The sequence below is a fragment of the Pinus tabuliformis genome, chromosome 6 (genome assembly GCF_031772625.1).
Source record: "Pinus tabuliformis cultivar Carrire ecotype Pingquan chromosome 6, CPIR1, whole genome shotgun sequence".
Taxonomy (NCBI): domain Eukaryota; kingdom Viridiplantae; phylum Streptophyta; class Pinopsida; order Pinales; family Pinaceae; genus Pinus; species Pinus tabuliformis.
The window spans coordinates 90,782,797-90,795,957 of NC_142292.1; positions in this window are offsets into that span (position 1 = coordinate 90,782,797).

Consider the following 13,161-nt stretch of genomic DNA (forward strand, 5'->3'; position numbering starts at 1 on the left):
GAATATAACTAGAAGAAGGTGGGGTAATAAGGCTAGGGTCAACAACCCCGGATATGGGTGTTGAAGGGCCACTTTGTGAAGGACCTACTGAAGGCCCAGCAACAGTGGTCACAACTGAAGATGCAGTAACGACACTAACAACGGGGGCTGTGGAAGCCACACAAACGATTGGAATAATCGGGACAGATGTCACATTGTGAATCTAGGGAGTGAAAGATCCTGAAGTCAGAGTGACAGTACGAGACCACATGGAACTTGTAAGGGAGACCTAGAACCCATGATATCAGCTAGAGAATTATAACGTAAAGGTAGCGTGATACCAAGGGAGGTGACATGGAAGGGTGAAGTTTCTGTCGATATAGGAATTTCACCACTTGTCATCAAGGACTCTTCACTCGTGATGGGGTTCGTCTCATCCATGTCAGAAGAAGACATCGAGACCAAAACAAAAAGAGGAGTAAGGGGAAAATCTTCTTCAGAAGGCTCCCAAATGGGGTTCCAACAAATATCGTAAGACGCATCTTCCAGAGCGTGAGAGTTAAGCGATTGGATACTCAGAATAACAGAAAGAGTATCACTAGCAACCGGTACCTTAGGAGCAACAAAAGATGGGGATCCTTGGTCACTTGGAATGGGAGATGGGATCGATGATTCCGCCAAGATGATTTAACTCAAAAACCCTAGGGATAACTAATCGAGTAAGGAGAAATAACCCTACGCAGACTAAAACGCAACAAGATCTAACAGGGTAAGTTTGAACGTGGTCGAATAAATTTTAAGACATAGGAACAGAACTTGACCTTTTCATCTTTAAAGAGTCGAGAAAAGGACGAAAAGATGACTCTAGTCGCCTTTGAATATTTAATGAGCTTGAAGTGAGAAGTGCTCAGATGGACCTTTCCTTTTAAGGAGTCCGAAAAGGAACGAAAGTGACTGCGCTGGAGAAACTAGGCAAAAGGTTTACCAAACATCCCATAAAACTTCATATACACCTTGGCAATCATATGAAAACCAAGGACTTTCCATATGAGAGTCAATCTTCTCGAATGCTATGTTCGGTGCGTTATGGTTTGCAAGGCGGTAGACACAGCTTCCTAGGGATATAGGATGATAACCTTGTGGGGTTTCCCAATGTTAAGATATTGTTAAGAAATTTACTACATAACATAAATAATTACTGAGAGGAATAAATATAAAAATAACCAGCAACAACCATAAACACATAAACACAAATGTTTATCCTGGAAAACCCCAAATCCGAGGAAAAACCCAACGTAATAAGATCTCATTATCATTGGCCAAAACCCTAGCCAATCCGACCAAGTGAGCCTTCATCACTCATGCCTTCACCGCTCACCTCTGGGTATTTCATTACAATGAAGTCCTTCCAGCCTTTTATAAGCTCCATTACATATAATAACATGGGCAGAATACTATTGGTGCACAATACCATGTGCCCCAAAACCATCATTGTTTAACCTGGTCAACTTTGACTCTATCCTGAGTCAAGTTTATCTAACAATTCCCCCCTTAAACTTGACTTGGCGTTCCTTGACTAACTCCAGCCAAAACTTGCTAAGTGACACAATCCCGCTCACTCTAGCTCTTACCTGCCTCTGAGTTTTTACCAAGGGTATTGTTAACCTGACATCCCCCCTATCACCTAGGTCTAACCCATACTTTACCAGTGATCACCGAGGGGTACACATGCCTTACCAGGTCTTACAGTAGTATGCCCATTTACATGCAATAATTTTTAATTCATTAATTTTTATTTTTATTTTTTTTATTTTTTTATTGCTACTGCGATTCTTATCCATCCTCTCTCAATTTGATTTGCTCAAAAACTTCTATCAAACCGCACCAACTGTGAGCCCGACGAGAACCTTGTAGATTCTAGGTGGCCTCACGTAGTAGAAAACGAACAATTTTCTTCTGTTGACCTTCTTTAAATAGCCGCATGAATCTTGAACAATTCGTCAGCATGTTCCAAACCGGTAAATATCGCAAATGCACTGCAATCCGTGGCAGTTACGGCACTATCTTCCGCACATTCTCTTCAAGATTTTTCCACGTACGATTGTTCCACCATTATTTTCTAGACCCAGATCTGTAAAAAGGTTGCATTGATCTCATTAGGCACTATAAACCCCTAGCATCAAAGAATCCCTTTGAAGCCAATATCTTGCTCTGATACCAGTTGTTAAGAAATTGTTAAGAAATTTACTACATAACATAAATAATTACTGAGAGGAATAAATATAAAAATAACCAGCAAAAACCATAAACACATAAACACAAATGTTTATCTGGGAAAACCCCAAATCCGGGGAAAAAACCAACCTAATAAGATCTCATTAGCATTGGCCAAAACCCTAGCCAATCCGACCAAGTGAGCCTTCACCGCTCATGCCTTCACTGCTCACCTCCAGGTCTTGCATTACAATGAAGTCCTTCCAGCCTTTTATAAGCTCCATTACATATAATACCACGGGCATAATACTATGGGTGCACAATACCATGTGCCCCAAAACCATCACTGTTTAACTTGGTCAACTTTGACTCTATCCTAATTCAAGTTTACCTAACACCCAACATATACTCGATGGTACTGGGAGCAGAATTCTGTACTAGACTGCTATTGAGTCACAGAAGGAGGAATCACCCAACCTTGAGTGAAAACAATAGTGACTAGGTTTAATGATGTTAGAGCACATCTCTAGCCTAGACCTCTAAATAGTGTGCATTATGTTCCAATGCGTTGTTAAGTTCATTCAGTTCATTTTAGAGTTGATCTTGAATTATGTTTCAGTTTTCAGGCCTTACCGTATGTATACAAAAAAACCTAGGATGTAGCTAGAATGAGTGAAACATCCTTTTACTTCAATAAACACCTACCTACAGGAGGGTAGAGAAATCATTCCCAAGCCAAGAGACACAATGCAAAAACACATCAACCCTACAGTGCACGAATACTACTGATGGTGGATTTTATCATTTGCTTTCCAATATGCAAACTTGAAATGCAAATACACTTTCACTTTCGTATACTAAATGAATGTAGTTTTTTTATTTTGATTGTTTTAAATTTAAAAGAAACAAACAAGCAAGTGTGAAAAAACTAGTCGATCCAAACAATTGTGATCTATGTTCGGTAGTGAAAAGAAATCGAATCAATACTGAATATTGGTTCAATAATCGTCACTAAAAATCAACCAGAAACAAGCAATGGAGAAAGCTCAAACAAACCGAAAAGAAAGTTGCAAATGAACCATGGGCAAATGAACAACCAAGCCAAGTAATTCAAGAATCTGAAAGAACAAACTAGGTCACACAGCCAAAAATGCAAGATTCTTTCAATAAAGCCAAAGAAAGAGTGCCTTAACCATAAACAGTCAAAAACAAGCTACTGAGCAAGAGAAAGAAAGCAAGGGATCAACAAGACTGGTAAATTCAGAAAGTAAAATTGAAAAAACAATTCTATAGGAATCGTCGCAGGCTTTGCACAAGAAAATAGGGACGATCAGCCACTAGCTGTATCAACAGAGTGACGTCGTCATGAGAGTACATGTCTCTTCTGCGACGGGCCAATTTCAGGAGTCATCGAGACTGTACAACAGGATTCAGCGACGCACAGAATTTCACAATAGAGACAAAGTGACGTTGGCGCAACTATTAAACTATTTTCCATGACAATCTTAAAAATAATGACAAACGAACAAGAAACTCACAAACAAAAACCAGTCAATCCTTCAGATAATAGAGGGATTTCCCATATCAACCTAGGTAACCTAAAATACTGATAGTTTATCCCCAAAATTCAAAAGACACCAAAACAAGAGGAAACAAAGGTAGAAACCTACAAAGGACTCCCCAGCGGAGTCACCAACTTGTGATGTAGGAAAGTGTTCCCTCTACGGACAGAGGCAACCCCTCTAGCCCTAGAGTGGGTCTAGTCACAGCAAGGACAAAACAATAATTAATTCCCTTAAACAGTCATCATTGGAGGCCTACCTCAAACTAGTGGTTGATGGAGTTCTGTTGCGCTGCTGTAACTTCCGTTTCCTTGTTCTTAACAAGTGATCAACTTGAAACACCACAAAGAAACCACAGAGCACGTAACCGAGAAACAACAATGATCTATTTACTCATAAAGTCAAGAAGTCATGAGCTATCAAGAAATTACATACAAGACATATGAAATCATCATTGATTGTATTAATAATAAATCAAGAGCAAAGCTTACAACTAAGTCTTGACGTTGCAAGCCTTCTCAGAGGGTCCAACCAGTGTGTTTCTTCAAGCATTCACTCTCAAAGATGGGTCTCCCAAATAGCAATATATCTCTCTCACTCTCACTCACAAGCTTTGCACAAGGTTAAGGGCACTCCACACCTTCTTGCAAACTACAAAGAAATCCCACACTTGTCACACTCACACCAACTATCTATCAAACTCAAAAGCAACAGTAGCATTGTACAACCTAAAGAACTAGTAGATGATAGCAATGGTGAGTGATTTTATAGGAGAAGGAGTCTCCATGAAATGAGGGAGAGGGAGCTTATCCTTAGGGCAAGCAGCTCAAAAAATGGAACGACCATTCCAGAGGGAGGAGGGTGACCCAAACTGACCCAATAACTAGGTCTAGAGACATCCAGAAGGCCGATTGTTGGAACGGATTCGCCCAATCTAGATTGTCGCTAGTTCATCACTAATCTTTAGTGCTGACATTGCTAGTAGGCAATGTATTCAGTCAAATCGTCACTAAAGATAGCAAATAGCCTCACGCCAGGGCATGAAATCTGACCATCATGGGAAAAAGATGTACTCTTGCGATGGGGGCGCAACTGGACTATTTATGATAGGTTTGTTGCATATGTTAAGTGGATTCTCGCAACAAGGCAGAAAACTTAGGAAAAGTGGTTCAAATGTCAACATAAGAGAGCACTTGTTCAATATGAGCATGTTTTAATGGACACATGACACAGTAGAAGGACTGGGGTGAAGGCAGTGACAAATTACTGTGTAATAAGACCAAAGGCACAGGCAGGGCCAAGTGCGGCACCCACACTCTGGTGTGGATTTTTCAAGTGGGAGGAAAGCACGCGATGGACAACTGCCACCTGTTGCAAAAGTATACCTAGACTCCACAGCAACTGTACTATAACTTTTGTAGATCATTGGGTCACGACGAGCGAATGTGTCAGAGCTATGAGCTAATGATGGATAGGACCCTGGCCTATCGAATGCAAACTGAAATGTGAGGTTTCGATCCAGCCACAGGAGCATGCGGCGGATTCCAAGGACGCGGAAAAGGGAAAGGAGGAATGGGACCTAGACGAGGGCATGGACAGCTGATCTGTTATAATTGCATAGGGCCAAGGCACTACGCTCGTGATTGTACCAACCCGATGAGAATATCTTGTCCGTACTATGAGCAGTTTGATCATGAAATGGTAGATTGTCTGACGCTGATCACCCAAATGCGCAAGAAAGGGGTACTACAGCCTACTCCAACTCAAAATATCCAAATGATGAGGTCCAAACCATGCGAAGAGGACCCTAGCGTAAACATGGTACTCAGAAGTGACGCAACTACAGGGGAAGATAAGAGGAAACAACCCAGAGAATATTCGAAGGTTCACAATGCTCCTATAAAGGAACCTGAGTCTGAGATGGAACGCGTGAAGGAAACATTTAAGGAAGCTAAGAAGAGCTTCACAGAGGCCTCTGCTTCAGGTAGTAAGGATCAACTTGAGCCAGGAATGGATCTTTCTATGCTTACCACCTTTTTAGAGACATGTATGAAGCTTTTGTTGTGGAGGTAAATCCCCTCTGTGGACAGAGGCGATCCCTACTAGTCCAAATATGGTCTAGCAACAATCAAACAACGCTAGCACGCAGGTTCCTAATTGCAAATTAAAGACCGATGATGAAGGCCTACCTAGATTTCAACGCTAGTACTTGTAGAAGAGTCATCACTCCCTTCTCTGGCATGTCTGTTTCGTCATTTGAGCCACCTTCCTTGGAGAGAAGCTCATCTTCCCACCATTCATGGAGACTCCTTCTCCTATTTAAGCCTCCACCATTGCTATGAGCTACTAGTTTGGAATTCATAGTGCTTGGAGTGTTGCTGATAGTGTGTGAGCTTGATAGGTAGCTGGTGTGACAAGTGTGGGATTGTTAGAGAGCTTAAGGAAGGTTGTGAAGTGTTTTGATCTTGTGTAAACTTGTGAGTGAGAGAGTTTTGTCTTGGGATATCTACCTTCAAGGGTGAATGCTTAAGGAACTTGCTAGCTGGACCCTCTTGAGAAGGATTCGATGTCAGAACTATGGTTGTATTCTTCTTTGTTTATCAATAATAGATGACTATGATAATGGTTCCACTCTTATTGTCTTTATGATGGTGATTGAGTTATATCCTTTCTGACTAATATATAGTTGCATCTATTGGATTTTATGCTTGTGTTTATATCGTTCTTTGCATGTGCAGGCGTCCGTTCACGAGGATCATGGGGATTGTGACCAGCCGAAGCAAAGGAACAGGAGCAACGACTCTTCTACAAGTACTAGCGTTGGAATCCAGGTAGGCCCTCATCATCGGTCTTTAATTTGCAATTAGGAACCTGCGTGTTAGCGTTGTTTGATTGTTGCTAGACCTTATTTGGACTAGTAGGGATCGCCTCTGTCCGCAGAGGGGATTTACCTCCACAACAATTTGGCAACTCCACTGGGTAGCTTTACCTTGTTGTTTGATTTGTAAGCTTTAGACGGAGCCTAAAGCATGGCCAGATAGCCTTCGAAATGCTATTGCTCTACATTAGCGAAGTAGATCAACGCCACTTCAGTCAATCTCCGGTTTGGTTTAGGAACTGAACGGCTTGGAGCTGGCCTTTGTCCTTTTTTGTTCATTCTTTCCTTGAGCTTGTTTTTGGTCTCTTTTCAAAATTTGGGGATTAGTTCTCTATTTCTTTGTTTCCTGGTTTGGTCTGGGAGGTGCCTTGTTTGTTTAAATATTGATTGTCTTGGTTTGGGAGTTTTTGGCTTGATTGTGGCTATTTTTGAGCATCATCGCGGTTTATAATTAAACAGTAGCGCTGTCATCGCGCAACCCTTTCTGTGACCTCCTGTTCATCGCATTAATACACCAAACAGTAGTGACGGTTCTGTAAATGGACCATCGCAGGTAAGGCGTGTACTTCCGCGCTGACATCGCATTGTTGCTACACGTAGTTCTTTATCAGCGCATTGTTGCTGTGTATCACCCGCACTGATTCCTATAGAATTGAATTTCTTCAATTCTGCCTCCTGAACCTGTTGGTCTTGCTATCCCCTACTGTTCTCACTTGGTTTATGACTTGTTTTTCACTGTCTGGAGATTGAAGCACTCTCTTGTGAGTTTTGTTGAGCGAATCTTGCCTTTTTGCCTTGTGACCTAGTTTTATTATTCCAAGTTTGTTGGATCAGCTTTGCTTGGTTACTCGTTTGCAAAGGTTCGTTTACTGCTTGCTATTGGTTTGATCGAGCCTTCCTCTTTGCTTGCTTTTGCTTGGTTGTTTGAGTGATCATTGTTGAACCAATCTTGACATTGTTTCGATTTCTTTTCACTACCTGGACATAGATCAAAATTGTTTGGGGTCAACCAGTTTTTCACATTTGTTTGTTATTGTTTCTCAAAGTTCGTTTAATGCACTTTGCCATCAACCAAAAAAAATCTCTTTTGATTTGTATTAGTTAATGAGAATTAGAAGCTTTTCATTTTGATTAGTGATTAGTGATCTTGAAGAAAATTTTGTGAATTTCCATTAGCTGCATTAGGGAAGCTATTTGTTGCTTCGTGATCTTTTCATTTGCATGAAAGTCTTCAAACCCTCTCGTAACTAGCATTCCTCGAATGGAATGACATATTTTGGCATATAGTTTGCGTTTAGGGAATTTTGAGAGATTACATATGGTAAGGCCTGAAAACCAAAACCTAATACAAGATCAACCTTAAAATGAACTGAATGAACCTAAAAATGCATTGGAACATAATGCACATTGTTTAGAGGTCTAGGCTAGAGACGTGCTCCAGCGTCGTTAAACCTAGTCACCTTTGTTTCACTTAAGGTTGGGTGATTCCTCCTTCCGTGACGCAATAGTGGTCTAGCACAGATTTGAGCTCCCACGTACCGTTGAGTATATGGGGAGACCCCACTAGGTTATCATCCTTTATCCATAGGAAGTCGTGTCTACCACCTTACAATCCATAACGCATCGAACACAACATTCAGGAAGATTGACTGCCATACAGAAAGTCCTTGGTTTTCATATGACTGCCAAGGTGTATATGCAGTTTTACGGATTTTTTTGGTAAACCCTTTTGCCTAGCTCTCTAGAGTAGTCACTTTCATTCCTTTTCAGACTCTCTAAAAGAAAAGGTCCATCTGAGCACTTGTCACTTCAGGCTCATTAAACACTCGAAGGTGACTAGAGTCATCTTTTTGTCCTTTTCGCGACTCCTAAAAAATGCAAAGGTCAAGTTATGTCCTTGCATCTTAAAATTTATTTGGCCGCAATTAACATTTACCCAGTTAGATCTTGTTTGTGTTAGTTTGAGTAGGGTCCTTTCTCATTAGTTTCCTTAGGATTTTTTGAAGCTTGTCATCCTGGTGGAATCATCAATCCCGTCTCCCGTTCCAAGTGACCAAGGATCTCCTTCTTCTGTTGCTCCTGAGGTATCGGTTGTGAGTGATACTCTCCCTGTTATCCCAAGTATCCAACCAATTAACTCTCGCGCCCCAGACGACGAGGCTTACGAATTTCATTGGAACCCCATTTGGGAGCCTTACGAAGATGATATTCCTTTTACCCCTCCTGGTGTTTCGACCCCAATGTCTTCCTCTGACATGGATGACACATCTCCTAGAGCACGTGAGACACTTGTTTTGTCGAGTATCGAAACTCCTATCCTGGCCACATCCCCGGTACCCTCACGCTATAAGTCTTTGAGGGATAATATGGGTACTAGGATCCCCTCTTTAAGTACCATGTGGGATCACCACATCACTCCCACTACGGGATCTTTTGTTTCACAAGTTCACAATACACCCGTCACTTCAGTTCCAACTGTTCCGACTGTTTGTGTAGCGTATTCAACACTGGTTGTTAGTGCCGTTACGACATCTTTAGCTGTGACTACTGTTGCTGGTCCATCTCACAACCTAGTAAGTAGTGGCCAGTCGGCACATACACCCAGAGTTGTTCATCCTGCACAAAGTTCCCCGCCCTCTTCTGGTCCCACTCCAGCAAGGGGGACATATGATCAGTATTCGCATGCCATCCAGAATCTGGGCACACAAGGTCCATATCATTATTATGACCCTATAGGGCATCATTTGTATACTTCCTTGCCATCTCAGCCTGCGGTTGAGATCTCAGTTCCATTGAGTGTCGCTTGGGGCACCACTGGTTATGGTGGTGGTGAAGCGCCCCGTCCGGATCAAGGACAGCCTTACCAAGGACCATCGTATCAGGGTCAGCCATCTTACATGCAGCCTTCTTATGGGCAGCAATATTATGGGCAATCCTATCCAGGGCAGCCTGGAGGCCCACAAGGACAACCCATCCAGGGACAACCTTCGGCCTACGATGGTCCGTCTTTCACTTATCTTGGGCAACCCTCTGGAAATTCGGGACAACCTTATATGCAACAAGGACAACCTGGAGTCTAGCAGGGATACCCTTCCGGTCAACCCTATGGGAATCCAGGACAACCTTACATGCAACAAGGACAACCTGGAATCCAGCAAGGGTACCCTTCTGGGCAGGGTGGTCAGCCTTATGTGCAGCAAGGCCCACCCACTGCCCAGCCTAGTCAACCATCTGGACAAGTTGGTCAACCTTAGGGTCAACCAACCGTCTAGCCCGCTCAGCCATCTGTTCCGCAAGGACAACCCTCAGTTGTACAAGGACAACCTAACACCTAGCAAGCTCAATCTTCTGGGAAAGTAGGTCCATCCCAATCTCAAACAAGGCAACCTTCCAGCCAGGTGGCCCAATCTCCATCCTCTCAAGAAAATCCTTCTGGGCCTGCTCAACCGGGCACTCAAATGGTGGTTGCTTCTCAAGCTCAACCTAGTTTTTAGCCCCAGGCTGGGCCCCTGACTCAAACTGGTCTTCAGATGCAAGGTGGGTTTCAATCCCAACCTTCCTACCAAGCACAGCCTGGTCCCCAGGCTCAATATGGAGCTTAGCAACCGTATGGTTACCAGCAACCCCAAGGGCAAGCTCAGTTGGCCCCGTATCAAAATTATCAACAAATGCAGGTCACTCCTTATCAGAATTATCAGCAACAATATGTTGCTCCTGCAGGTCAAGTTGGTAATCCATGGGGTGCTGGGGGGCAGATCCAGAGTCAACCATTCGGTTATGGACATAATCCCTATGGGCAGAACCCTTATGGACCAGGCCCATCCGGACAAAGTCCATGGGGGCAACCACCACCTGGTTGGAACTCTGGTATTACCTCTTATCCACGGCCATAGACGTCCTTCAATCCTCAATTACCTTTCTTAGCAACATTGGAACTGCTAGATGTGTCCAAATTGACTAATGATCCTATTCTTCATAATCCATACTGGCCACCAGTTCCAACCAAGATACCCGGTGATTGTCCCAAATTCGATGGCAAAGCTAGGGAGGACTCTCAAGCCCACATCATGACTTATCACCTTTGGTGTTCATCAAATTCATGGCTTGATGATTCCATCCGGATTCACCTTTTCCAAAGGACTCTCGCGAATCCTTTCAAGATTTCAACTCATTGGCAATGGAATTTCTAACTCACTTTCAGTTGCCCATTCGGTATGAGACAGGAACGTATCTCCTCACGTCTCTTAAATAGGACACAACCACGCATATATCTTGTTATCACTGACAAATTTCAATGCCAAATGTCTTACATTTGTTTGATGGTAAAGCACATAAATCCTTTTCAGCAGTTTCGCAGCGCAACATGCTTTAATGATTTCGTAGCGCATAATTCATATTCTGCACTGGCTGCGCTACGAAATTGGGGATTTGTCCGAAACCATAGCTCACTCATATCACCTTTGTCTCCTATGGGTTCTGTGGGAATATCCGACTCATGTCACAGTGCTAAATCTTATCATCAATATACAAATAATACTGCTGTGTTTCATTTTCAAGGTTTTCCCTATAATCCCGCTACATTGGTTGAAGTTCTGGTATCCAGTGGAGGTCAATATCCTAGCATGCCTATTGTACAGAGTTCTTCTTCCCTTCAGAAATCTGCATCTAGTGAGAATCTCACAGGGGAACATACATCAGGTTACCTAAATTTTCCGTCATCAGATTGCCAAAGAAGAGCTATACATGGTAGTATCTTTGATGAAAATCCAGAATACATCAGGCAATGGCTGCAAGAGTTGGAGAGAGAACTTTTTAGTGATATTGATGAAGCAAGTATCATTAGCCCCGCTCAAAGCACATATATTGACAGGGAATGGGCAGACACAATAAGAAAACCTCCTGTATGAGGATTCCCCTATGCATTCTCCGATGGAGAGCACAACCTTGAAGGATTATTCTAATGGAAGCATTGGTTATCCCAGTGTTGCAAATATCTCTGATTCATGTTCTGTTTCACAAACTAATTCTTTGCAACAAGAAGCATATGCATAAACTGGTCACCGGCAAGATAATGTTCATACAGGGAGCTCTTCCAAGCAGCTGTTAGTTCAATGTGCAACTGCAATATCTGAAGGTAAAGAAGAAATGGCATCACATATAATCACAAAATTGAGAGAGATATTCTCAATTCAAAGAGACCCCATGGAAAGACTTGCAGCTTACATGGTGGAGGGTCTTGCTGCATGAATAGAATCTTCAGAAAACGGAGTATACAAAGCTAATATGCAAATGCTATTTGAAGTTTGCCCATATTTCAAATTTGGTTGCATGGTGGCCAATGGTGAAATTTGTGAAGCTTTCAAGGATGAGCAGAAAGTTCACATACTAGTTTTTGATGTTGAACAGAGAAAGGCTGCATGGATTCTTGATTTGGGGAATATGATATATGCGTAGGAAAGTCAAGTTTCTGCGGTGATGTTGAACGACATCAACGTGAACACATGGCATGCATCAGAGCAGGGTAATGAACACGTGGCACTTTAAATTGAGCAACACATGGCACTTTAAATTGAGGATGCCCGACGGTGATATCGACGGATCCAGCTCTCAACAGATATATCTTATTGAATGAAGGCCGAGGACTAATTCCTGGATACCCGCAATTTATGCTTGACTTATTGAGGAGATGCAGTGGTGAACTCTGGTCAAATATTAGTCATGGATTATGTTCGTATCACTAGCACAGAGTTGAATCGAGCGTAATAAAACCTCTGCATATTTTGTGTGAAGTTCTGTGCAAAGGCCTTAAGATGCCAGACGAAGCCACAGAACGGTATGCTATCATTGAAGGTAGTTCGGTGGGATCGTTCAGTTTATGCAAACGTTTAGAAATTCATTCAGTTTCAACTCACTGTAAATGATAAGACAGCCCGTGCAACCAAAGTGAGAAACACTGTAATTTTTAATGCCTTTGTCTTTTGCCAAATATTCAATGAATTCAATTCAAGGAAACCGGATCAGATAAATATTTTTCGAGGATGTGCATGATTCTTTCATCTCAGATACAGAGCATTGGAAAAGGGTTGTAAGCAAGTCATACCTTGTGGGAATGGGAATTGATTGATCTGCTGTTCGGAATGTTATGGACATGAAAGCAGTTTATGGAGGATTTGCAGCGGCTCTAGTACCACAGCCAGTTTGGGTTATGAATGTTGTGCCAATTGATACTCCAAACACGCTTCCAGTTACCTATGAGCATGGTCTGTTTGGTATATATCATGACTGGTGTGAGTCATTCAGTACTTACCCCAGAACATACGATCTTTTGCATGTCGATCGCTTGTTTTCTAAGCCGAAGAAAAGATGTAGCCTAGTTTCTGTAATGGCAGAGGTTGATCGCATTTTAAGGCCAAGGGGTTCAGTCATCTTTCGTGACACGGTGGAGACGTTGAATGAATTGGAAAACATGATAAAGTCACTACAGTGGCAAATCCGAATGACATACTCTCAAGACAAGGAAGAGATCTT